Raw genomic sequence first — 24,560 nt, 5'->3', positions numbered from 1 at the left:
CTTGGCGATGAGGTATGGCGCTTGAACGATGTGACTCGCCTGAAACCGATGTAGTGCAGGTATTTTTCCTTCTTCGTGTACTGTCATTGGTTACTACAAAACGAATGGTGCTCTTAAGGACATAACACATCTTGACCGACTGTCAGCGTGTTACCGCTTAGTATCAATATAACTTTGTGAGTACTTCTTAAGTATTATGTTAAACTGAGGTAGGAGGAAACTTAGGTTTTCGACTTAAGGTTGGTCATTCTCCAACAGAAATGACTATGATTGACTAATAGCGAAAATCCTACTGCATCTTCAGTCGGAAATTATCTGCACATAATCGAAATGTTTTTCGTATAATACAGGGAGAAGGTACAAGGACAGAAATTGTCGAACCGGAAAAATGTGTCTCTTATGGCGAAAAAAAAGCAGGGATTCGGTCATGACACTTTACATTAAAAAGCCTGCACGTTGTTTACTCAGCTACAGTGACCATTCATCAACTCAAATCTACTCAGTTAACATGCATTATATCTGCAGGTAATACTAGTGAGTTCTGTGAATAAATGATTTTTGTGGCTTCTAGAATACTGACAATATCTGTGCGAGAGGTACTTGTTAAGGCGAACATATCTCATACAGGACTGCCATTACTTTCGTTATTACCTTTATTTCACTGGTGTTCTAGTCAGCTTTGTCGATTAGACTTGATCTTCTCATTTACAGGATATACCCCAAACTCTGCTTTTATGTCTTCGTTTCATAGTCTATCAAATATTGCGCAGCCCTTAACTCCTCTTATAAATTTCGTTTCTGTTGCTTGGATTCTACTTTCCTGCTTTTTAGTAATTGTCCAAGTTTCACTTCCAGATAGCAGTGTAGGGGTGGCCCTTAGCTTATAAAACTTGGTCTTTGTGTTGCTAACTTTATTTCTCCATGTTCTATTGATTGTTCCACATATCATTTCATACTTCTGTAGTTTGTTTCCAGTGTCGAGTTCATTATGGTAGCTTCAAATATATAGTAATTCCAAAATAATTATTCAATAGTTTCATTTCCTATTATGATCTTCGTCCTCAGTGGTTTTGTCCCTTTGGAAGCCATCACTTGAGTTTTTGGACTCGAATTTTCATATTAAATTCTTTCGAAATTTGGTCCAGTCTCTAGATGGATCTTTGTAGCGAAGTCCCATCATCCTCTACAGTTCCAAGGTTGTCAGCAAAATAAATTATTATCGTATTAAAATTTTTATCGCATTAAAAAATATGTCGTGTGACAATCCCAAACCCGGATGAATTTGTTGTTTCCGTATTTCAATCGCATTGTCAATGTGTATATTAAAAAGTGTGGTTGATAAGCTACACCCTTGTCGAACTCCTTGGTTTGTCAGTATGTCTTCTGACATGGCATAGCTATTTTTATTTTTGTATCTCTATGTAGGCTTCTTTCATCTTAATTGTTTGCTGAGGCTATCCATTCTTGTGTAATATGTTCTTGTGCATTATGTTAGAATGCTTTCCCTAAGTCTGTAAATGTGATGTGTGTTTCCCTGTTGAACTGTCTTGTTTTTCTATAAATTTTTTAAGTGTGAGATCATTAGCATTGCAGGATCTTGGATTTCTGAAACCATTTTGTCGTTTGGGTCCTGCTGCTTTCCGGCTTTTTGTTTAATTCAGGGCTTAGTTTAGTTCTTGGAGCGTTATGAGATCGCGATCATATGGTTCATCCATTTCAAGGGTGTCCTCCTCTCATACTTAGTTTTCATTACACCAGAGCCGTTTATAATGTCCAATCTATTTATATTATGATTATGTTTAGGTTTATTGTTTCTTTTTCAGTTTTATTCAAACATTTTACTATCTTGTAAGCTATAGATGGCTGTGGTGTTCAATTCTGCTCAAAAATTATTCCGGGATTCTTCATTTGTTTTCCTGAAATGGGTTTATTTATCGACTGTCATTTTTTATTTTAGTTCACTTTTGCTATTTGAGTTTACATGGTATCATTTTGTCATTTGAAGATAGTGAGAGGAGCTGTGAACGCCCGGAAATGGAGTGCCAAGTAGAGAAATCGGAACATATCGGACACCTTCTTCCGTTTGAGTGTAGTTGAGGGGTGACAGCGGTGGAGGCAGCCAGAAAAAATTGTGCTGTGTATGGGGGTAATGCCAGCGGACAGAACACGGCACGAAAATTGTTTTCTCGGTTTAAGAAGGAGCGTTCTGACGTTAGTGGCTGTGCACGTTCAGGACGATTTTCGGGGTTTGATGAAGATCATTTAAACTCATTAATCCACAATGATACACGTCGTTGTACTCGAAAACTAACAGATGTGAAGAGCTGTGATCATTCCACCATCATCCGACATTTATGTGTTATGGGTTCACATGGTGCAAATGGCTCTAAGCACTATGGGACATCTGAGGTCATCAGTCCCCTGGACTCAGAAATAATTAAACCTAACTAACCTAAAGATATCACACACATCCATACCCGAGGCAAGATTCGAACCTGCGACCGTAGCGGTCACGCGGTTCCAGACTGTAGCGCCTAGAACCGCACTACAGAACATTCCTAGTCTGTATCGTTACTGGTGACGAGAAAAGATGTCTTTATGCTAACATAAGGAAAAGAAGGGAATATCTGAGCCCAACAAGGCAGCAACTCCCCTAACAAAGATCGGTGCGCGTCATGAAAAGATAATGTTAGGTATCTCATGGAAGAGCGACGATATGGTGTACTAAGAATTGCTTCCACGAGGTGTATACATGACTGGTGACATTTATTGGCAACAACTGAGACGTCTTACAGATGCTATCCGAGAACAACGACCAGGATTATTGCCTGAAGTGATGCTACACCACGATAAACCCAGCCCGCATTGTGATAGAGACTATATAGGAGTTGGGTTTTAAGGTCACTCCGCACCCACCTTATTCACCTGAACTTGGCCCCCAGATTTTCACCTTTTCTCCTCTCTATCGAACAACCTTCTAGGAACTTTCTTTCTGGATGAAAACGAGCTCCGAACAAGACTCGACGAGTTCTTCGAATCAGAACCACGTGATTTGTATAGTCACAGAATCAAAAAGTTATCCCAACGTTGACACACTCTAGTAAATAGTGATGTAGAATATATTGCTGGTGACTAAAGTCACTGATATCTGTTTTGTTTGTTAAACTTGCAGAGAAACGGTACAATCTTATGCACCAACCCGTCAGTTGTTCGGGAATGGATAGACGTCCAGATGCAGATTATGTGATGCACAATAGTAAAATATGCAAGCAAGTTCAAGATGTTCCTCTTTTCTGGGGTAGCGAAATGTACTCGGAACACTACCTAGTAGTGGCAAAAGTAACTATGTTCGCTAGATAAAGGAAGACAAAAAGAGCTGAGATAAGAAAAGAAGAAGGTTTTAAGCTCTGCCTGTTACAGGATGACAGCATAAAGCTTCCATACCAAAGCACACTGAAGCTTTGCCTAAACCAGACTGACACAATTGATAGTTTAGAAACCGAATGACTAAACAACTATGTATTGAAGAGGCTCCATTGTTCCCTTACGAAGAAAGAATAAGAAAAGAAGTAATAAGGGGTTGTAATAAGGGAATGTAATATGGAATGTAGATATAGCAGAAGTAGTAGTGGAAAAAAGTTGCCCATCAGATAAATTTACGAACGAAAACAGAATCAGCGAAACAACAATATAAAGAGAAAGGAAATAAAGTAAAAGCCCTTGTCAAGAAAACAAACGAAGAATCACGGAATAATTTTTAAGCAGAGTTGAACACCACAGCCATCTAGAGCTTACAAGATAATAAAATATTTGAAGAAAACTAAAAAGAAATAACAAACCTAAACATTATCATAATATAAATGGACTGGACATTATAAACAGTTCTGGTGTAATGAAAACTAAGTATTAAAGAAGGACGCCCTCGAAATGGATAAACCATATGCTGGCGCTCTCATAATGCTCCGAGAACTAAACGAAGCCCTGAATTAACAAAATAAAATAAAATAAAAGCCGGAAAGCATCAGGACCCAAAGGACAATATGGTTTGGGAAATGCAAGATCCTGTGATGATAATGTTTTCACACTTAAAAAAGTTATAGAAAAAAAGGCTTCATTAAATCATTTGGTCCATTTTTTTAATTTCTAAATTTAAATTTTTTAAATTTTTAGTGAAGAGTAGGTTACGTCTATTATTTTACTTTAGATGACAGATACCCCTAATTATTGGGCTAAGACCCCGAATTTGTGGTATTGTATAGGGATTTATGTTGTGTAAAACTTTGGTTAATAAAAGAATTTTACAATTGTGTCGGATCTGTTTACCATGAACAACTCGTAAAAACGTAGCAGTAGTTCCAGGTACATGCTAACACAGTGACATAAAGTGAGGTGACGTCATGTCGGACTTCCTTTTGCCCTGCATAGTGGAGCAACTCGAGGTGACACGACTCAAGAAGAGGTTGGAAGCCCCTACAGAAATGGTTGAAATGGCTCTAAGCACTATGGGACTTAGCATCTGAGGTCATCAGTCCCCTAGACTTAGAACTACTTAAACCTAACTAACCTAAGGGCAGCACACACATCCATGCCCGAGGCAGGATTCGAACCTGCGACCGTAGTGGTCGCGCGGTTCCAGACGGAAGCGCCTAGAACCGCACGGTCACACCGGCCGGCGTTGCCTTTCCCCACTGTTGTTTAACGTATACCTTGAAGAGATTATTGCGAAAAGCTTATATGGGAAAAGAGGAATACGTATTGGTGGAAAGAGAATAGAATGTATAAGATTTGCTGCTGACATGGTATTAGTGGCAGAAAGTGAGAAGACAGTAAATAACATGCTGAAAGATCTGAATGAAGCTTGTGTGCAATATGGAATGGAAATAAACACAGCAAAAACAAAGAGTATGGTCATCAGTACAAGACGCAGACTGTCTAATATTAAAATAGGACACTCTACCATTAGCCAAGTAAGTGCATTTAAATATCTTGGAAGCACAATAACTGAAGACTTGAGATGTCACTAGGAGGTGAAAACTCGAATTGCCATAGCGAAGGAGACATTCAGCAAATTAGATAAAGGACTAAGGAAAAGGATTGGCAAATGATTTGTCTGGAGTGTGGCACTATATGGGGCAGAAATATGGATGCTGAGACGAGAGGATGAAAAAAGGTTAGAAGCATTTGAGATGTGAATGTGGAGGAGAATGGAGAGAATAAGCTGGATGGAAAGAGTGAATAATGAAAGAATATTGGAAAGGCTTGGTGAGAGAAGATGTCTGCTGAAGGTTGTAAGAGAAAGGAAAAAATGATTGGGACATTCATTGAGAAGGGAGTGCTTGCTAGCAGATACTTGGGAAGAATTGGTTTGTGGGAGAAGACTGGGAGGAAGAAGGAGGTACAAGGTGATAGACGACATAAAGGGAAGGGGAAATTATGCAGACCTGAAGAGGATGACAGAAGACCGGACAGCCTGGAGATCTACCATGTGAAAACCTGCCTTTCGGCAGAACACTGATGAAGGTGTCTGTTAACACTGACAGCCTACGCGAGCGCCGCTGTTCTCGGTCGTTGAATGAAGACACTCGGCCACTTTGTTTCTCTCGGTAAGAGGTGACGCCTGAAGTTTGGTATTCTCAGCACACTCTTGATACAATAGATCTCGGAATATTGAATTAACTAACGATTTACGAAATGGAATACCCGTGCGTCTAGCCCCAACTACCATTCCGCGTTTGAGTCTGTTAATTTCCATCGTCGGTCCACAGTCACGTCTAAAAGCTTTTCACTTGAATCACCTGAGTAAAAATGACAGCTCCCCAATGCACTGCGCGTTTCTCCCTTGTATTGTATACGTGTATGTGGCTGTCCCATAGTTTTCGTCACCTCAGGGTGCACGAGCATGGCGGATTTGTTTACGAAGCACGACCTGTAAATACACTGCTGGCCACCGTAAATGCAACACCATGAAGGAAGCATCCGAATCAAGTGAAAGTTACACCATGAGTTTGCAGCGATGAGATATGCAACTGATTAGAATTTCAGCGCAGACGCACATCACGCGCGCCTGTGGCGCCACCTCATAGCGCCAAACAAGGCTTGGCGATTTCGACGAGTGTACGTTCGGCACGTGTGTTTACCTTGTGGTTGTTTCACAAGACGATCAGTTATGCCTTGTAGACAACAGCGAACATCTATTGATCAAGTATCCCAGTTCGACAGAGGAAGGATAGTGGCTTACCGAGATTGTGGATTATCATACAGAGAAATCGCTAGTCGTGTTGGACGAAACCAAACAACTGTAATGCGGATATGTGACCGTTGGATGCAGGAAGGTACGACGGACCGACGTGGTCGATCGCATTCACCTCGGTGCACAACTGCACGTGCTGATAGGCAAATTGTGCGCATGGCAGTGACGGATCGCTCAGTGACATCCCGAACCATAGCACAGCACATTGCGTCTGTAACGCATCATCCAGTGTCTGCGCGTACCATTCGACGCCGTTTACAGCAGAGTGGTCTGTCCGCAAGACGTCCATTGCTTCGTCTACCATTGACGCAGAACCACAGACGTCTCCGTCGCCAATGGTGTGATGACAGACGGATGTGGAAGGCAGAATAGAATGACGTTGTCTTTACTGACGAGGCACGCTTCTGTCTGCAGCACCACGATGGTCGGATTCGAGTGTGGAGACACCGTGGAGAGAGGATGCTGGACAGCTGCATTATGCACCGCCACACTGGTCTTGCACCGGGTATTATGGTATGGGGCGGTATTGGATATTACTCTCGCACGCCTCTAGTACGCATTGCCGGTACTTTAAATAGCCGGCGCTACATATCCGAGGTGCTGGAGCCAGTTGTCCTTCCTTACCTTCAGGGCTCGGCCACAGCCATATTTCAACAGGATAATGCGCGACAACACGTGGCACGCATTGTCCAAAGGTTCTTCGTCAATAACCGGATTGAATTGCTTCCCTGGCCGGCTCGCTCTCCGGGTCTTTCGCCGATAGAAAACATGTGGTCCATGGTTGCTCAACGAGTGACCCAGATTACATCCCCAGCTGCCACACCAGATGATCTTTGGCAACGTGTGGAAGCTGCTTGGGCTGTTGCACCCCAGGAACACATCCAACGCCTCTTTGACTGAATGTCGAGACGTGTGGCAGCGGTGATCTCCAACAATGGCGGCTACTCTGGCTACTGATTCTGGCAGGAACCACATGTCACAGGCGTCTGTAAACGTAATCATTTGATATTTGGTCAACATGTTATCTACAAAATAAATTTTGTTGTGCTATCTCTTGTCTTTCTTGGTGTTGCATTTACGGTGACCAGCAGTGTACGTTTAAATAATTCGGGATAGAATTATGAAAAATCCGCCTCGATTGCACAAACTACCTGGAGTTTACCTAGGTTTCAGCGTGGGTAACCACGCCTTCTTCAGAACAAATATAAAACAGCTTGCCTAAATAGGCATAGTCAAAGGCTAAAATCAACACCTAAGCGGCAAGACCCCATAAATTTTTTTTATAAATACGCGGTACATATGTACCAACTCAGTAATATTACTTATCTCAACGCTGTGTGTGCTGCCTCGCCCCAGCCAACGTACGATGGTCACAGGATCTCCACCGAACTGAGGCGCCGCAGGCTGCTCACATGCGCGGCTATCGAAATCACCGCTCCTGCGCGCGTCTAGGAAACGCTCTTCTTATGCAAGGGAGCGGGATTACAAAATTAACACGGAACGGGACCTAACTGATTGCCAAAAGTTGTCGCACAAATAGCAAACTGAGCAAATGATAAAAGCGATGATGCGGGAATTAAGACATACACTCCTGGAAATGGAAAAAAGAACACATTGACACCGGTGTGTCAGACCCACCATACTTGCTCCTGACACTGCGAGAGGGCTGTACAAGCAATGATCACACGCACGGCACAGCGGACACACCAGGAACCGCGGTGTTGGCCGTCGAATGGCGCTAGCTGCGCAGCATTTGTGCACCGCCGCCGTCAGTGTCAGCCAGTTTGCCGTGGCATACGGAGCTCCATCGCAGTCTTTAACACTGGTAGCATGCCGCGACAGCGTGGACGTGAACCGTATGTGCAGTTGACGGACCTTGAGCGAGGGCGTATAGTGGGCATGCGGGAGGCCGGGTGGACGTACCGCCGAATTTTTCAACACGTGGGGCGTGAGGTCTCCACAGTACATCGATGTTGTCGCCAGTGGTCGGCGGAAGGTGCACGTGCCCGTCGACCTGGGACCGGACCGCAGCGACGCACGGATGCACGCCAAGACCGTAGGATCCTACGCAGTGCCGTAGGGGACCGCACCGCCACTTCCCAGAAAATTAGGGACACTGTTGCTCCTGGGGTATCGGCGAGGACCATTCGCAACCGTCTCCATGAAGCTGGGCTACGATCCCGCACACCGTTAGGCCGTCTTCCGCTCACGCCCCAACATCGTGCAGCCCGCCTCCAGTGGTGTCGCGAAAGGCGTGAATGGAGGGACGAATGGAGACGTGTTGTCTTCAGCGATGAGAGTCGCTTCTGCCTTGGTGCCAATGATGGTCGTATGCGTGTTTGGCGCCGTGCAGGTGAGCGCCACAATCAGGACTGCATACGACCGAGGCACACAGGGCCAACACCCGGCATCATGGTGTGGGGAGCGATCTCCTACACTGGCCGTACACCACTGGTGATCGTCGAGGGGACACTGAATAGTGCACGGTACATCCAAACCGTCATCGAACCCATCGTTCTACCATTCCTAGACGGGCAAGGGAACTTGCTGTTCCTACAGGACAATGCACGTCCGCATGTATCCCGTGCCACCCAACGTGCTCTAGAAGGTGTAAGTCAACTACCCTGGCCAGCAAGATCTCCGGATCTGTCCCCCATTGAGCATGTTTGGGACTGGATGAAGCGTCGTCTCACGCGGTCTGCACGTCCGGCACGAACGCTGGTCCAACGGAGGCGCCAGGTGGAAATGGCATGGCAAGCCGTTCCACAGGACTACATCCAGCATCTCTACGATCGTCTCCATGGGAGAATAGCAGCCTGCATTGCTGCGAAAGGTGGATATACACTGTACTAGTGCCGACATTGTGCATGCTCTGTTGCCTGTGTCTATGTGCCTGTGGTTCTGTCAGTGTGATCATGTGATGTATCTGACCCCAGGAATGTGTCAATAAAGTTTCCCCTTCCTGGGACAATGAATTCACGGTGTTCTTATTTCAATTTCCAGGAGTGTATTTAACTGCAACGCACGACAAACTTTATGCACGGATGGTAAATCAGCCACAAGCTAATATGGAGGCCCTATAATTAGGTAGAAGTTACAACTAAACTAAAAAGATAGCTATGCCAAGGACGTTATTGTTAACGGATGAAACCGCACTAATAACGTCTCCAGCAGAAACAACCATAGTCGCTACATGGCCATAATACTAAGCGGCCGACCAGGCCGTAATCAGAAGACGTTAAAGATTTATATCATACCTTGGCTCCATGACCTCATAATTACATAGAAGCCAACGAAGATACATAAAATACCTCCTAAAAGCGCGCAGCAATAAGAAAATACCAATGGTGTTCTTCTTGGCTAACCAAATCCTCAACACAGTAGGACGGAAAACGTACCAAAATGGGGGGGGGGGGGGTGTCGTTACCATCCGTGAACAATTAACATAGTGCGCGTGCATCAACCAACTTCCACGTCATGCAACGTAATGTGAAGAATTAAGTAAGGGACCGAAACCTTCATGAAATTTCTGTTTTTTAATTGGAGATGATCGTTAAGGACATCGTATTTGGCATACTGCAGGTGTTTAAAAATCTGCATTTCCTCTAAGATGTCCAATTTTGAACCCCTAACTTCTGCATGAAGCAACTCGATATTAGACGGAGGACTCGGCCCATGAGCCATTTGTATAAGATCTTCTGCATAAGTGGGACCCCTCGTGCCATCACCGCTTCTGGTGGGGATGTGCTCTTTATATCTAGTCACGAGAGCTCGGCCTGCCTGACCTATGTAAAATATCGGACAGCCACCGCAAGTAATTTTATACACTCCAGACTGAGACAGTTTATCATCTGTGATCTGCAACGAGTGGATTAAATTCTTATGCAGATTATTGTTGGTGGAAAAGGCTACTCTAAAGTTATAGGCTACATTTACATCTACATGATTACTCTGCAATTCACATTCAAGTGCTTGGCAGAGGGTTCATCGAACCACAATCATACTATCTCTCTACCATTCCACTCCCGAACAGCGTGCGGGAAAAACGAACACCTAAACCTTTCTGTTCGAGCTCTGATTTCTCTTATTTTATTTTGATGATCATTCCTACCTATGTAGGTTGGGCTCAACAAAATATTTTAGCATTCGGAAGAGAAAGTTGGTGACTGAAATTTCGTAAATAGATCTCGCCGCGACGAAAAACGTCTTTGCTTTAATGACTGCCATCCCAACTCGCGCATCATATCTGCCACACTCTCTCCCCTATTACGTGATAATACAAAACGAGCTGCCCTTTTTTGCACCCTTTCGATGTCCTCCGTCAATGCCACCTGGTAAACACCTGGTAAACACCGCGCAGCAATATTCTAACACAGGACGAACGAGTGTAGTGTAAGCTGTCTCTTTAGTAGACTTGTTGCATCTTCTAAGTGTCCTGCCAATGAAACGCAACCTTTGGCTCGCCTTCCCCACAATATTATCTATACTGTCTTTCCAACTGAAGTTGTTCGTAATTTTAACACCCAGGTACTTAGTTGAATTGACAGCCTTGAGAATTGTACTATTTATCGAGTAATCGAATTCCAACGGATTTCTTTTGGAACTCATGTGGATCACCTCACACTTTTCGTTATTTAGTGTCAACTGTCACCTGCCACACCGTACAGCAATCTTTTCCAAATCGCTTTGCAACTGATACTGGTCTTCGTATGACCTTACTAGACGGTAAATTACAGAATCATCTGCGAACAGCCTAAGAGAGCTGCTCAGATTCTCACCCAGGTCATTTATATAGATCAGGAACAGCAGAGGTCCCAGGACGCTTCCCTGGGGAACACCTGCTAACACTTCAGTTTTACTCGATGATATGCCATCTATTACTACGAACTACGAACTTCCTGACAGGAAAAGCAAACGCCCTAATTTGTAACTAACATGACCTACAAAAGGGATAGATACTGTTGCCATCGGTTTGTCATTTACTAAATCTCCTAATGTGGAAGCCGTACTGAAACCTAGATAAACACCAGGTAGTTTGTGCAATCAAGGCGGATTTTTCATAATTATTTCGATACTTACGATTGCTGACGTGCTGCAATTCTGAAAGTTCTTAAATTCCGGGTATGTCCCAAAACAGTGACATATTTTCCAGAATGAATGGTGTTCGACAACTCCAAATATGTGCAGCGTCAACGCTACGGCGCCAGATGCGAGTCACTCCCAAATTCCCGGCCCCTCCTCCCTGGCTGCCTTCAGGGCCGTGTTCCTGCGGACGCCCTCAGCTCAGCGGAATCTTCCGGGGGCAGTAACACGGTTACGAGCGACAGCGGGGGCCTGACGGGTCGGCCAGCCATCAGGCTCGGCAAACTGGCAGCGGGCGGCGCGCTGCCCCCGCCCCCGCCGCCGCCACCGCCTCCGCCGTGCCTCCTTACGGTTATGGCGGCGGCGCCGCAGTTTGCATGCCATTAGCGCTGCGCCCCCTCAGCGACAGGAGGCAGGCATCCGCCGTCGCGCTAACTGGCGTCGTGCCGCCTCCGCCTCCGCCCCCTGCCCTTCCCTTGAACCCTACTGGTAACACAGCACCCAAACACAGGAACGTCGCGCTGCCGACATTCGCCAGTGAAAATCTCTTCCTGTGCGAGCCTAAGGTCTTATGTCTATGACGTCGCAAAAATGTTTCGACGAAATCCCGTTTCATGCCAGTGCACTTCGCCAAATATATTATTTTTTCGCTGTGAGTTGATTCCGTCCCATTCCGTTGAAGTCATTCTTTGACCAAGCTGGCGTGGCAGAAGAAAATACAAAGCATTCCACATAAAACAGGTACGCCTCAGGTACCGGTTATTAATCGTTTAGTCGAAATGCTTGTTGTTGTCGTGGTCTTCAGTCCAGAGACTGGTTTGATGCAGCTCTCCATTTTACACTATCCTGTGCAAGTTTCTTCATCTCAGAGTAACTACAGCAACCTACATCCTTCTGAATCTGCTTGGTGTATTCATTTCTTGGTCTCCCTCTATGATTTTTACCCTCCACGTTTCCCTCCAATACTAAATTGGTGATCCCTTGATGCCTCAGAATACACCCTACCAACCGATCCCTTCTTCTAGTCAAGCTATGACACAAATTTCTCTTTTCTCCAATTCTGTTCAGCACCTCCTCATTGGTTACTTGATCTGCCCATCTAATCTTCAGCATTTTTCGCTAACACCACGTTTAGAAAGCTTCTATTCTCTTCTTGTCTAAACTGTTTATCGTCCACCTTTCACTTCCATACATGACTACACCTCATACAAATACGTTCAGAAAAGGCTACCTGATATTAACACTACGTTTAGAAAGCTTCTATTCTCTTCTCGTCTAAACTGTTTATCGTCCATCTTTCACTTCCATACATGACTACACCTCATACAAATACGTTGAGGAAAGGCTACCTGATATTTCAATCTAAGCTCGATGTTAACAAATTTCTCTTCCTCAGAAATGATTTCCTTGCCATAGCCAGTCTACATTTCATGTCCTCTCTACTTAGACCATCATCAGTTATTTTTCTCCCCAAATAGCAAAACTCACCTACTACTTTAAGTGTCTCATTTCCTAATCTAATTTCATCAGCATCACCTGATTTAATTCGACAACATTCCATTATTCTCGTTTTGCTTTTGTTGCTGTTTATCCTATGTCCTCCTTTCAACACACTGTCCATTCTGTTCAATTACTCCTCCAGGTCTTTTGCTGTCTCTGACAGACTTACAATGTCATCGGCGAACCGCAAAGTTTCAATTTTTTCTCCCTGGATTTTAAATCCTACTCCAAATTTTTCTTTTGTTTCCTTTACTGCTTGCTATATATACAGATTCAATAACATAAGGGATAGCCTAAATCTCATTCCCTTCTCAACCACTGCTTCCCTTTCATGTCCGTCGATTCTTATAACTGCGCGTCCGGCCATCCTGATTTATGTTTTCCGTGATTTCCCTAAATCGCTCCAGGCAAATGCCGGGATGGTGCCTTTGAAAGGGCACGGCCGACTTCCTTCCCCGTTCTTCCCTAATCCGATGAGACCAATGATCTCGCAGTTTGGTCTCTTCCCCCAGAACAATGCAAATGCATCTTATAACTGCCATCTGGCTTCTGCACAAATTGTAAATAGCCTTTCGCTCCCTGTATTTTACCCCTGCCACCTTCAGAATTTGAAAGAGAGTATTCCACTCAGCGTTGTCAAAACGTTTTTCTAAGTCTACAAACGCTAGAAACATAGGTTTGCCCTTGCTTAACCTATCTTCTATGAGAAGTAATAGGGCCAGTATTGCTTCGGGTGTGCCAACATTTTTGTGGAATTCAAAGTGATGTTCCCCGAGGTCGGCTTCTACCAGTTTTCCATTCGTCAGTAGAGAATTCGTATTAGTGTTTTGCAACAATGACTTATTAAACTGATAGTTCGGTAATTTTCACACATGTCAACACCTGCTTTCTTTGGGATAGCACTTATTATATTCTTCTTGAAGTCTGTGGGTATTTCGCCTGTCTGATAACATCTTGCTCACCAGATGGTAGAGCTTTGTCATGGTTGGCTCTCCCAAGGCTATAAGTAGTTCTAATGGAATGTTGTCTACTCCCGAGACCTTTCTTCGATTTAGGTCTTTCAGTGCTTTTTCAAATTCTTCTCGCAGTATCATAACTCCCATTTCATCTTCATCTACGTCCTCTTACGTTTCCATAATACTGCCCTCAAGTACATTGAATTGCTTATGAAATAGCAAAAGTGTCTCGAAGGTCGGCTACACTGCATTTTATTGGTAAGTTGAGTGCAGCTGCGTGTTGTTGCGTCAGCTTTTACGAGAAGCTTGTACTGCTAAGTTGTTACAGAAATGGGGTAGTTTGCGTTAGAACAGCAACTGATGTTACGCACATGATACAGAATTTGCGATGGAAATCATTAAAACAAAGGCAGTTTTCGTTGCGGCGTGATTTCTCACGAAATCTCGACCACCAACGTGCTCTTCCGAATGCAAAAACATTTTGTTGACGCCGGGGGAGAAACGATTATCATAAAATGACGGAAATTATAGCTCGTACGTTAAGGTAAAGTTGTTTGCTTTTCCGCCCACTGTTCGAGAATAGAATAATAGAGAATGAGTGTGAATGTGGATCGATGCACTAGAGTGTAGCTATCTAGATAGAGATGCAGCCGTGTAGATGTAGCTGTACTCCCATTTATGTCACATATTCTGATACTTGCAAAGACACTCATCGAAACCTGCATGGACCTCCCCTTTTACCTATAAACACGAAATTTAGCAAGAAGCAAGGTTTCACACTACAAACAAAGAAAAAATTCGAAAACGGGTAATTTATAATTATATCACACGAAAAAAATTATTTTGTCATTCGTTTGCAGATTATCTGTCCGTCCTTCTGTTAAGGCTCTTTCCTCTGGAACGGATGGACTATAAAGTTGAATTTTTTGTCATATACTAAGATCTATGGTCTCTTTGCGGTGTAATAAATGTTAGCTTCTAAGCCAACGCAATCAAAAGATATTGCCACTTATGTCACAAATTTTGATACTCGTTAACTCACTTATCAAAACCTATATTGTACTTCTCGTTGCTCTTGGATGATGACATGTGGCAAGAAGCAAGAATTCGCTATACTGATAAATGAAAAAAACTGTACTTATATCACACGAAAAACAAATTTGTTATTTCTTATCTGACTGTCTGTACGTCCTTCAGTTGAAACCCATTTTTCACAAGTATGGGTTGTTGTATCAAGTTGAAATTTATGTGACATGTACACTTTCCGGTGTAATAAATATATGCTGAGTTGATGCAACGAAAATATGTGGCCACTTATGTAACATATTCTGTTTCTCGCAAACTTACTCATAAAAACCTGCAGGATATTCCCCGTTCACCATTACTCATGAAATTCACCAAGAAACAAGATTTCACACTTCAGCCAAAGGAAAAATCCGTAATTTGTCCATTTATGAACTACATCAAGAGGAAAGAAGTTATTTGTGATTTATCAGACTCTGTGTGCGTCTGTCCGTCTGTTAAGATATCTTTATTCTCTGTAACGTATAGACATATCAAGTCGAAATTTAAGTCACATACCAAGGTCTACGGCCCCCCTGTGGTATAATAAACGTTGGCTTCTAAGCCAGTGCAATCAAAAGGTATCGGCTTTTATGTCATTTTTTGATAGTAGCAAACTTATTGAATCCTATAGGGTATTTGCCGTTGATCTAGAATTATGAAATATGACAAGAACAAGGATTTCACACTACAAGTAAAGGGATAAATTCAAAATTGTTAATTTGTAAAGAAAAAAAGATGACGTATGTTATCCCACTGTATCTGTACCTCCGTCTGTCAAGACCCATTTTACTCAGGAACGGGTAGACGTGGTCTATATTTATTTGGTGATGTAAGGATTTTAAGCTTGCTAGGTAATGTAGTCAGAAGACACAACCATGTACGACACACATATTTATACTCTTAATCTCACTCATTAAAACCGATAGTGTTTGCCCTTGACGTAGAACCACGAAATTTGGCACTGCGAAACGTTTGCAGTACAAGTAAAGGAAAAAATCAGAATATTGTTAGTTTTGAATTTTAACTACCTTTTGTCATTTGTTATCCGAATTCAAACTTTATATTAAAACACCTCCTAAACTCTTGGCATCCATGGGACCGATGTCTTGCCAGTATCAATGTCGACAACAGAAAAAAAACCGTTGAGATACTAGATTCCCGGAAAAGATGAACTGTCCATATACTCGTACATAATTAAGTTTGTACGAAAACCTCAGTGCTCGAGTCTCACTCGCCCTGGCCAATAAGTCGACTAACAGTAGACGGACGAGTAGCTCCTACACCAGGGCTTCACAACATACGTGCTCACGGAGCAAGCTGTGAGCAGCAAGGCGCGAGCACGGAGCAGCGCGAGCACGCTACCCCCACCACCGGACCAGAGCGGAGAGTGGGGAGAGTCACGTGGGGTACACAACAGCTGCTGCCAGTCGATGTAAATCCGCGGCCACCTGCAGGGATATCACTCACGAATTATTACTGCGACAAATGAAACAAATAAAGGAGAATGTACACGTGCCTCATAATTTTATTAACTTAGTGTATGTCTCTACCATCTGTAGACACTGAAACTAAAGAATTCCACGACAATCCTATATTTTCAACACTTTCTTCAACACTACTTAAAATATCACCTCCGGTTGTAGTGTTCTTCATGGCTACTACATCGAGGAGCTCCTCCCTCACCTGAAGATCTCTATTAACACCTCTAATAAATATGGCAAGCTGCGCTGTTCCAGTGATATCAACACTTTCGTCCAGAGCTAGAGAATACGCCATAAAATCTTTACAGATATTTGCAAACTGGCTCTGGACGTCGTCTGCCATGTCCTGTATGCGACGCATAATGGTCATGTTAGATAATGGCACAATCAGAAACTGTTCAACTTGAGATGGACACAAATGTTCCGCTGCAGCTACCAAACATTCTTTTATTAAATCGCCATCAGTTAAGGGGCGCAGGGATTTTGCTAAAAGCAAAGCAATTTTGTAACCCACTCTGAGAGCTGCCTCAGTTGATTTTTCTTCGTCGTCCAGATCTTCTTCGGATAGCTTCCTTTTAAGTTTAATAACTTCCTGTGCACGATCTGGTCAATCACATTTTCCACGTCCGTAGTCTTTCGCGTGGTACGACATATAATGTCGCTGCAAATTAAATTTCGTAAAAGAATTCAGCGTTTTGTGACATACTAATCATTTTTCAACACCCTCTTTTTCAGTAAACAGATACAATTCCTCCCAATGGGGGTTGAACTGCGAAAGCATGGTTGGGGTTACACAACGGCGACTTCACATGATTCTTAACCAGCGAAGTGACTGTTACGAGCTGATCGTAGTACTTTAAACGTTACACAGTCGGCGCGAATTCAATAGGCACGCTGCGGCCGTATTCAAACGTGCGCGCGCACATCCCCTCCCTCCCCACTCCGCGACCTTGCAGCTGCTCGCGAGCAGGTGCCTGAGCAGACGCGAGTACTCGTGCTCAAAACCGGCCAGTTGTTAAGCCCTGTCCTACACAGTAGTTCTCCCAGCAAAATGTAGTGCAGTGAACGGCGTGTTAAAACTTACAACACCCCAATTTTACTATTAGTTTTAAAATTGCGACTAGTCCATAGTTATTTTATTATTTATCGAGAAGTTATGTCAGTGACTAAAGTAATCGAAAAGTAAGTTGAACATCGTCCCATACAACATCTTAATGTACGGGCACCAAATATGATTGCACCTTCACATTACTGGCACTGTATTGAAATGAAACCGTTGAGCGATCGATAGCGCGCCCCATGTCCCCTGGAACATGATCTTTAGCGTGAAGGGGGTGTGGCACGTTTGTCTCGAGTGCGCCGAGGCCGTTTTCCGGGAGATATATAGAGGTCGAGTCCCTCCACACCCACACCGCCAAGATGGCCAACTCAGTAGGCCATCTCTGCATAAGGGTTAGTTTTCACTAAAATGAGGTGTCGCAGGATGTGGGTACTGCGATGTTTGCGTACGTCTGTTTAAGGTTAACCATTAATGCGCGCTCATCTGCAGATAGATTGGGTCGAAGTCGAACGAAGGGTAGCGATTGGAAGGGCACAGGAAAGAAAGTGCCAAGGCAAGAGCCTAGGGAAAAAAACCTCTGCGATAGTTAGGTCGGGTGGTAAGAGCAGTAGCGGATGTCTTGCTGCCTGCGATAGGTCGTGCAAGGGTAGGCTTTGTTAGTAGTGGGTATCATACATGTTGATACCTTTGACGTTGTGCGGTTGTGTTGCTCGGAGGCTGCCGCTGGTTGCCGGTGTAGAACTCCAGCGTCAGCAACCTGCAACAGTTAGGTTTATTATCGTTTTTGTGTCCGATAGGTCATATATCGGATGCACAGTGTAGCGTGATGTTGGCGGAATGTTTGTGCGTCAGTGGGCGAGCTCGTCGGTGTCCCTGCTGTGGCCTGTTGGTCGGCTCTAATAGCAGCTGGAAATTACCAGTCAGTGTTGCTGATATGCAGGGGCTTGCCGACGTTTGTCGCTTGTTAGTATATGTTAGTTTACCATAGGTGGCTATGCCCTAACTAGTAGTGTCTTTGGCCGCTTGTGCTTTCACCTATTTTCCAGGAGAGGCAGTGAGTCAAGCAGAGCGGACAGTGCAGGTCTGCGGGGCAACGGGCTGGCAGTTTGTTCTGATGCCCATGTGACTGCCAAGTTTGTCTGGCGGAGCATCTGCTGGACACGAGGGTCATCTATGGAAACGGAAGTGGGTATCTCATTCCTTTGCTGACCAGATTTGGAGGTGGGCATGGGCCGTCGCCATCCACGCGTCTCCTGACGACTCCGAGTTTTTCCATTGTTCGTCAGTGAGCAGCAGCTTCGGTTTCTTCATGATCTACTTTTAGTTCGTAAGGGCTGGTCTTGCTCCCCGCTGTGAGCGTGATGATTGTATCAAGTTCGGTTCCTGTGCTTTTCTGTGTCTTGCTGCTTCTATATAGAACTCAGTTCACCCTCCTGTTGTTGTTTTATTCAATTTTTCCTCGTACTGTATATGAGTTTTGTTAAGACAAAATGTTCTTTTCTGCAGTAATTTGATCTAATTATCAAGTGATCTTGGACTTGGCAATCAATTTAGTATCAGCATAATTCATGCCAGCAGCTGCGGTCATACGATTGATATGTAGTGGCACCACCGTTTAGGATGGGGAAAGTTAGTTTTGTGCAATGTTCTGAGCACAAGCTACAGCCAGGTGCGGGCCGGATTGCAGTGAGTTTTGCATACCAACAGTTGATAAGTACAATAGAGGCCACAGGGCCATCAAATTGCTGAAAGAGTATACGTAGCGGTTTTGCATGTCGCAAATCACAGGCAGAAGTGGCCCACTGGCCAACCTAGCATGTTATGAGTATGTGATGTGAAGCGATGCCTGTGGCAAAACACAGGCGCACAGCTGCTTATAAATAGGTGCGGGTTTCTAACGAAATTCATTCGTGTGTGGCAGCTCTCCTGGATGGTGGGGCATTTCACAACACCAGCTACACGCAGCAGCAGATGGGGCGCCAGCGTTCCAGTCCACGGCAGGTCCCTGGTTCGAACCTCTGAGGTCGACGAGGGGTCTGTAGCCAGCCAGCGGCGGGCCACTCCACAGCTTGTTACCATGGTCAGGCATCCTGGCTTCCAACACACGCATCCCGAGGCGAGGGCCGCAGACTCTGGATCACGGGCGCTTGTTGTTGTCGTGATCTCAGCCACAGCTGTGAGAAGCACACAGCTGGCCACCTGTGGCTCCCACCGAGCGGTGCTGAGTCGGCAGGGACGCAGACTGCTGAGTCGACTGCCGGCGTCCTGACGACGCCACAACTCTGCTGGCATACAAGGCAGACACACAGTGCGTGCACGGGTCACTGAGGCAGCCATTCTGTGTCAAGCCACATTGCAGAAAGCAAAGTGGTGTCCTCAGCATTGCGGGGCCCGGTGTCGCAGACCAGGGGGAACACGGCACTGTAGTTGGAAACAATAAATCACTTGGGAAGCTCGGAAGAGACAATACGGTGCCTTCTACCTCTTTCCGCTACATTTGGTCATCCTGATACATTCGGTGGCAGAAGTTACCACCACAGATATAAGTGAATAATATTGGGTAAAACAGTTTGTTCCGGCATAACGACAAGTGGTGGCATGATCAAGAATGATACAGCAGAGAGGGCTGTGACATGACGTCAGCCAATAGCACGCTGACCAGGACGTCACAGCGACAGGAGCGGCATCTACACGAAGAGAATAAAAGCAACGTGCTGTCTAGTCTCGGCCACACTAGTAGACCCCGACTAGAAGAGAGGACTAGAAGAGCCGCAGTGATATTAACGATAGCAGTGACTTATGAACTCGTGTGATGAGCCTGCATGGAAATCGTATCTCTCCAAGGACATTGATTATTTACATTTCACCAGTTGCTTGCGGTCCGTCATGTAGAAACGAAAGTTAAGTATTGCCAATACAGTTACTGTACTGAACTCTATTAATATGATTTGCTTGTACGTTGTCTAGCTATCCGAGAAAACAGCTTCCTAGGCACCCTATAAGAGACGAGTGGGCAGGATCCCACACAGTTATTTGTATTATTGGAGTTAAATTATGAACCTATAAGTTGAAACGTCTAAAATTTCTTTATGTTTCCCGTTCCTGTGTCTCGCCAGGCGTTTTGAGGAACGTGTCGCTCGTATGAAAACATATTCCCTTCAATTTGGTAACTGTCATAGAATTGTGATTTGTTTATGCGTATTAAATTAATTGATATTTTTGCATTCATTGTGTCATTATTAGTGTTTTTTTCCGTGGTACTCTGTGCACTAAACTGCCAGGTCACTTTCGTTAGTTATTTGGAGCCTGCAACCTTGTGCATCCTACAGGGACATATCTCACTGCGTGTATTTTGGTGGGTTATACATCCAAGCCCGGCTTGTGTTTAGCGTATGTGAGGTTCACCAGCCAACCTTTCGCGTATTCCTTCCACCTACGTTTTCCGTCCCGCACGACTGTTAAGTATTTACCGTTTCCACATCGTGACATGGTTTGAGGCTTAATCTCGGTTGGCCGCTGAATTTCTTTACAACGAGGTGTGTGTGAGGATTGTTGCCTTGGCCAGTTACCTTATTACGTTTCAGCGACTTATCACAACAGTTTGCGTACGCCGGCAGCGTGTTATCTTCTGACTTAAGTTTTTCTTGTTTTGTTTAAAAATTACTTCTCTGTTCGTGAGGCTATCATTGCATATTTGTGTCTTGGCGCGTGTACCCAGTCGTTGCTTAGAAAAGGAGGAGTGTGACCAGCAGCTTATCGGGCTTGCGCTGGATAATTTCGAGGCCGTTCGTCCGAACCGCATTGCCCGATGCGTGGTGGTTTCATATCAAACAGCTTTAGTTGTTTCTCTTTCCTTTTAATGAACTCCTTTTAGGTAAACCTGAATTATTTGTTTTATTTATGCCAAACACATTTTAAAGATGGTATTACCTAGTTTTGTAATTAATTATTTATCGATTGTCAGTAATTGTTCTTAAATTGTTTTAGCTAATTGGGTGGTTTTGTTTTAATATGTCAAGTGTCCTGCTGACTTAACGTACCCTGAAGAATTTTTAATAAAAATCTTGATTAGAATAATGATCAATCTTTACTTTGCCTGATCCTTCCTCTCCCAGGCAACCTTGACGCCAGTAGTCCGTACCACAAATTACACAAATTTCTTACTTATTGAGGTTTTCTGACTTTTAGCACACGTATGATTTCTTCAATACTTTTTCAGTAAAGGCACACTACAGAACCGTGTGAGGGTACTGGCAACTCCCTTTAGTTAACTGCTACTGAACTAACTGATTTAGAGCATTTATCTGCTCTTCCAAACAATAACATCACAGAATTACTGAGTAGACCAATTTGGACCCTTTGCAAGCAGTGTGAGGTCTCACTCAAACCAAGGGGCTTTATCACATCAGTTGATCGTTCCATTAATATTCTAGCGATTCTGCTAGCTGCTTTTAGGGAATGTGTTCTATAAATAGTATTTTTCTACCACTGACAACATCTGTAACTAATTTATGGTCACGCAGGAACTCACGTGTTCCAACGAATAACGAATCCCAGTTTGAGTTATCGTTACCCAGGCACGTGACAGTTGACGGTGTGCGAATCACGCCATACAGACGCACTCTGTGTTCTTGAAATACGCAGAACAGCAGTATATGAACAAAGTTATACTCCTGATGACTTCCCCACTTGACAGTATCAGGTAGATAGTCACGGGTCTTGAAAAGCAGCCATTTTGCAGCACACGTACAGGTTGCATTATACACTCCTGGAAATGGAAAAAAAGAACACATTGACACCGGTGTGTCAGACCCACCATACTTGCTCCGGACACTGCGAGAGGGCTGTACAAGCAATGATCACACGCACGGCACAGCGGACACACCAGGAACCGCGGTGTTGGCCGTCGAATGGCGCTAGCTGCGCAGCATTTGTGCACCGCCGCCGTCAGTGTCAGCCAGTTTGCCGTGGCATGCGGAGCTCCATCGCAGTCTTTAACACTGGTAGCATGCCGCGACAGCGTGGACGTGAACCGTATGTGCAGTTGACGGACTTTGAGCGAGGGCGTATAGTGGGCATGCGGGAGGCCGGGTGGACGTACCGCCGAATTGCTCAACACGTGGGGCGTGAGGTCTGCACAGTACATCGATGTTGTCGCCAGTGGTCGGCGGAAGGTGCACGTGCCCGTCGACCTGGGACCGGACCGCAGCGACGCACGGATGCACGCCAAGACCGTAGGATCCTACGCAGTGCCGTAGGGGACCGCACCGCCACTTCCCAGCAAATTAGGGACACTGTTGCTCCTGGGGTATCGGCGAGGACCATTCGCAACCGTCTCCATGAAGCTGGGCTACGGTCCCGCACACCGTTAGGCCGTCTTCCGCTCACGCCCCAACATCGTGCAGCCCGCCTCCAGTGGTGTCGCGACAGGCGTGAATGGAGGGACGAATGGAGACGTGTCGTCTTCAGCGATGAGAGTCGCTTCTGCCTTGGTGCCAATGATGGTCGTATGCGTGTTTGGCGCCGTGCAGGTGAGCGCCACAATCAGGACTGCATACGACCGAGGCACACAGGGCCAACACCCGGCATCATGGTGTGGGGAGCGATCTCCCACACTGGCCGTACACCACTGGTGATCGTCGAGGGGACACTGAATAGTGCACGGTACATCCAAACCGTCATCGAACCCATCGTTCTACCATTCCTAGACCGTCAAGGGAACTTGCTGTTCCAACAGGACAATGCACGTCCGCATGTATCCCGTGCCACCCAACGTGCTCTAGAAGGTGTAAGTCAACTACCCTGGCCAGCAAGATCTCCGGATCTGTCCCCCATTGAGCATGTTTGGGGCTGGATGAAGCGTCGTCTCACGCGGTCTGCACGTCCAGCACGAACGCTGGTCCAACTGAGGCGCCAGGTGGAAATGGCATGGCAAGCCGTTCCACAGGACTACATCCAGCATCTCTACGATCGTCTCCATGGGAGAATAGCAGCCTGCATTGCTGCGAAAGGTGGATATACACTGTACTAGTGCCGACATTGTGCATGCTCTGTTGCCTGTGTCTATGTGCCTGTGGTTCTGTCAGTGTGATCATGTGATGTATCTGACCCCAGGAATGTGTCAATAAAGTTTCCCCTTCCTGGGACAATGAATTCACGGTGTTCTTATTTCAATTTCCAGGAGTGTAGTTTCACGGCTGTTGAGTAGCGCCGTCTTGCTCCATTTTCTCTCTCCAGGCGTAGGAATTCAGCGCCTGTCGTCCCGTCTAGCTGTCATCCATCCACGCAGCTCTTTACCACGGAGGTTATGGAAGCATCACAATCTTTCCCTACCCTTACCAAGTTTAGTGTATCTTTTCATTCGTATTAAACCCGTCGATTGGTCTGGGTAACTCGTTTACATTTTATTTCAACTTTTTAAAAAAAATCTAATACGAATTACTATTTTCTTTCCACTCTGATTAACGAAAGATGGGATAAAATTATTTTAAGACCATATTTGAATTTTTGCGGAAGACTTTGTGATGGCGTTTCTCGACATAGAAAAGGCATTTGATAGCGTCTGTAGAAGAAAAGTCCGGGGAGGCACTAGAAAAAGAAGGGAATGGGAAAAGAGACAAGCAAAGTGGAGGAGATGTACTGTAAAAATTTGATTTGTGTGAAAGTGGAAAATGAAAGGACGAACTGGCTTCAGCTAACAAGTCGTGTGAAAGAGGGCAGTGAATTTTCACATCCCCATTTCATTATGGTCTTGGATGATATAATGACTGAGGTGGCGGAAAAAAACTGGAGAAGACGAGATGAAAGCAATGGTGTTCGCAGATGACTTGATGATATGGGGAAACAGGGAGGAAGAGATTAACGAACAGCTGCTTGCCTGGGAAGAAGCTCTTAGACAGTATGAAACGAAATTTAGCCAAACAAATATGAGATCCTGTTTACAATTAGAAAGAATGACAGACCAACTAGAGCAATAAGGACTGGAGGTGAAAAATTGAGGAATGTGCGAAGTTTCAAGTACCTGGAAAGTGCAATAGAGGAAAATGTAAGAAATGGGAAAGAGATTAGTGAATGTGGCAGACAGACAGAAGCATTCCTGCGAAGTGTTACGAGTCTGGTTTGGAACAAACATGTCCCACAAAAAAAGCGAAGAAGTAATACACAGA

This window comes from Schistocerca nitens, chromosome 2 (genome assembly GCF_023898315.1).
Source record: "Schistocerca nitens isolate TAMUIC-IGC-003100 chromosome 2, iqSchNite1.1, whole genome shotgun sequence".
Taxonomy (NCBI): domain Eukaryota; kingdom Metazoa; phylum Arthropoda; class Insecta; order Orthoptera; family Acrididae; genus Schistocerca; species Schistocerca nitens.
Note: the sequence above shows the minus strand (reverse complement) of the source record.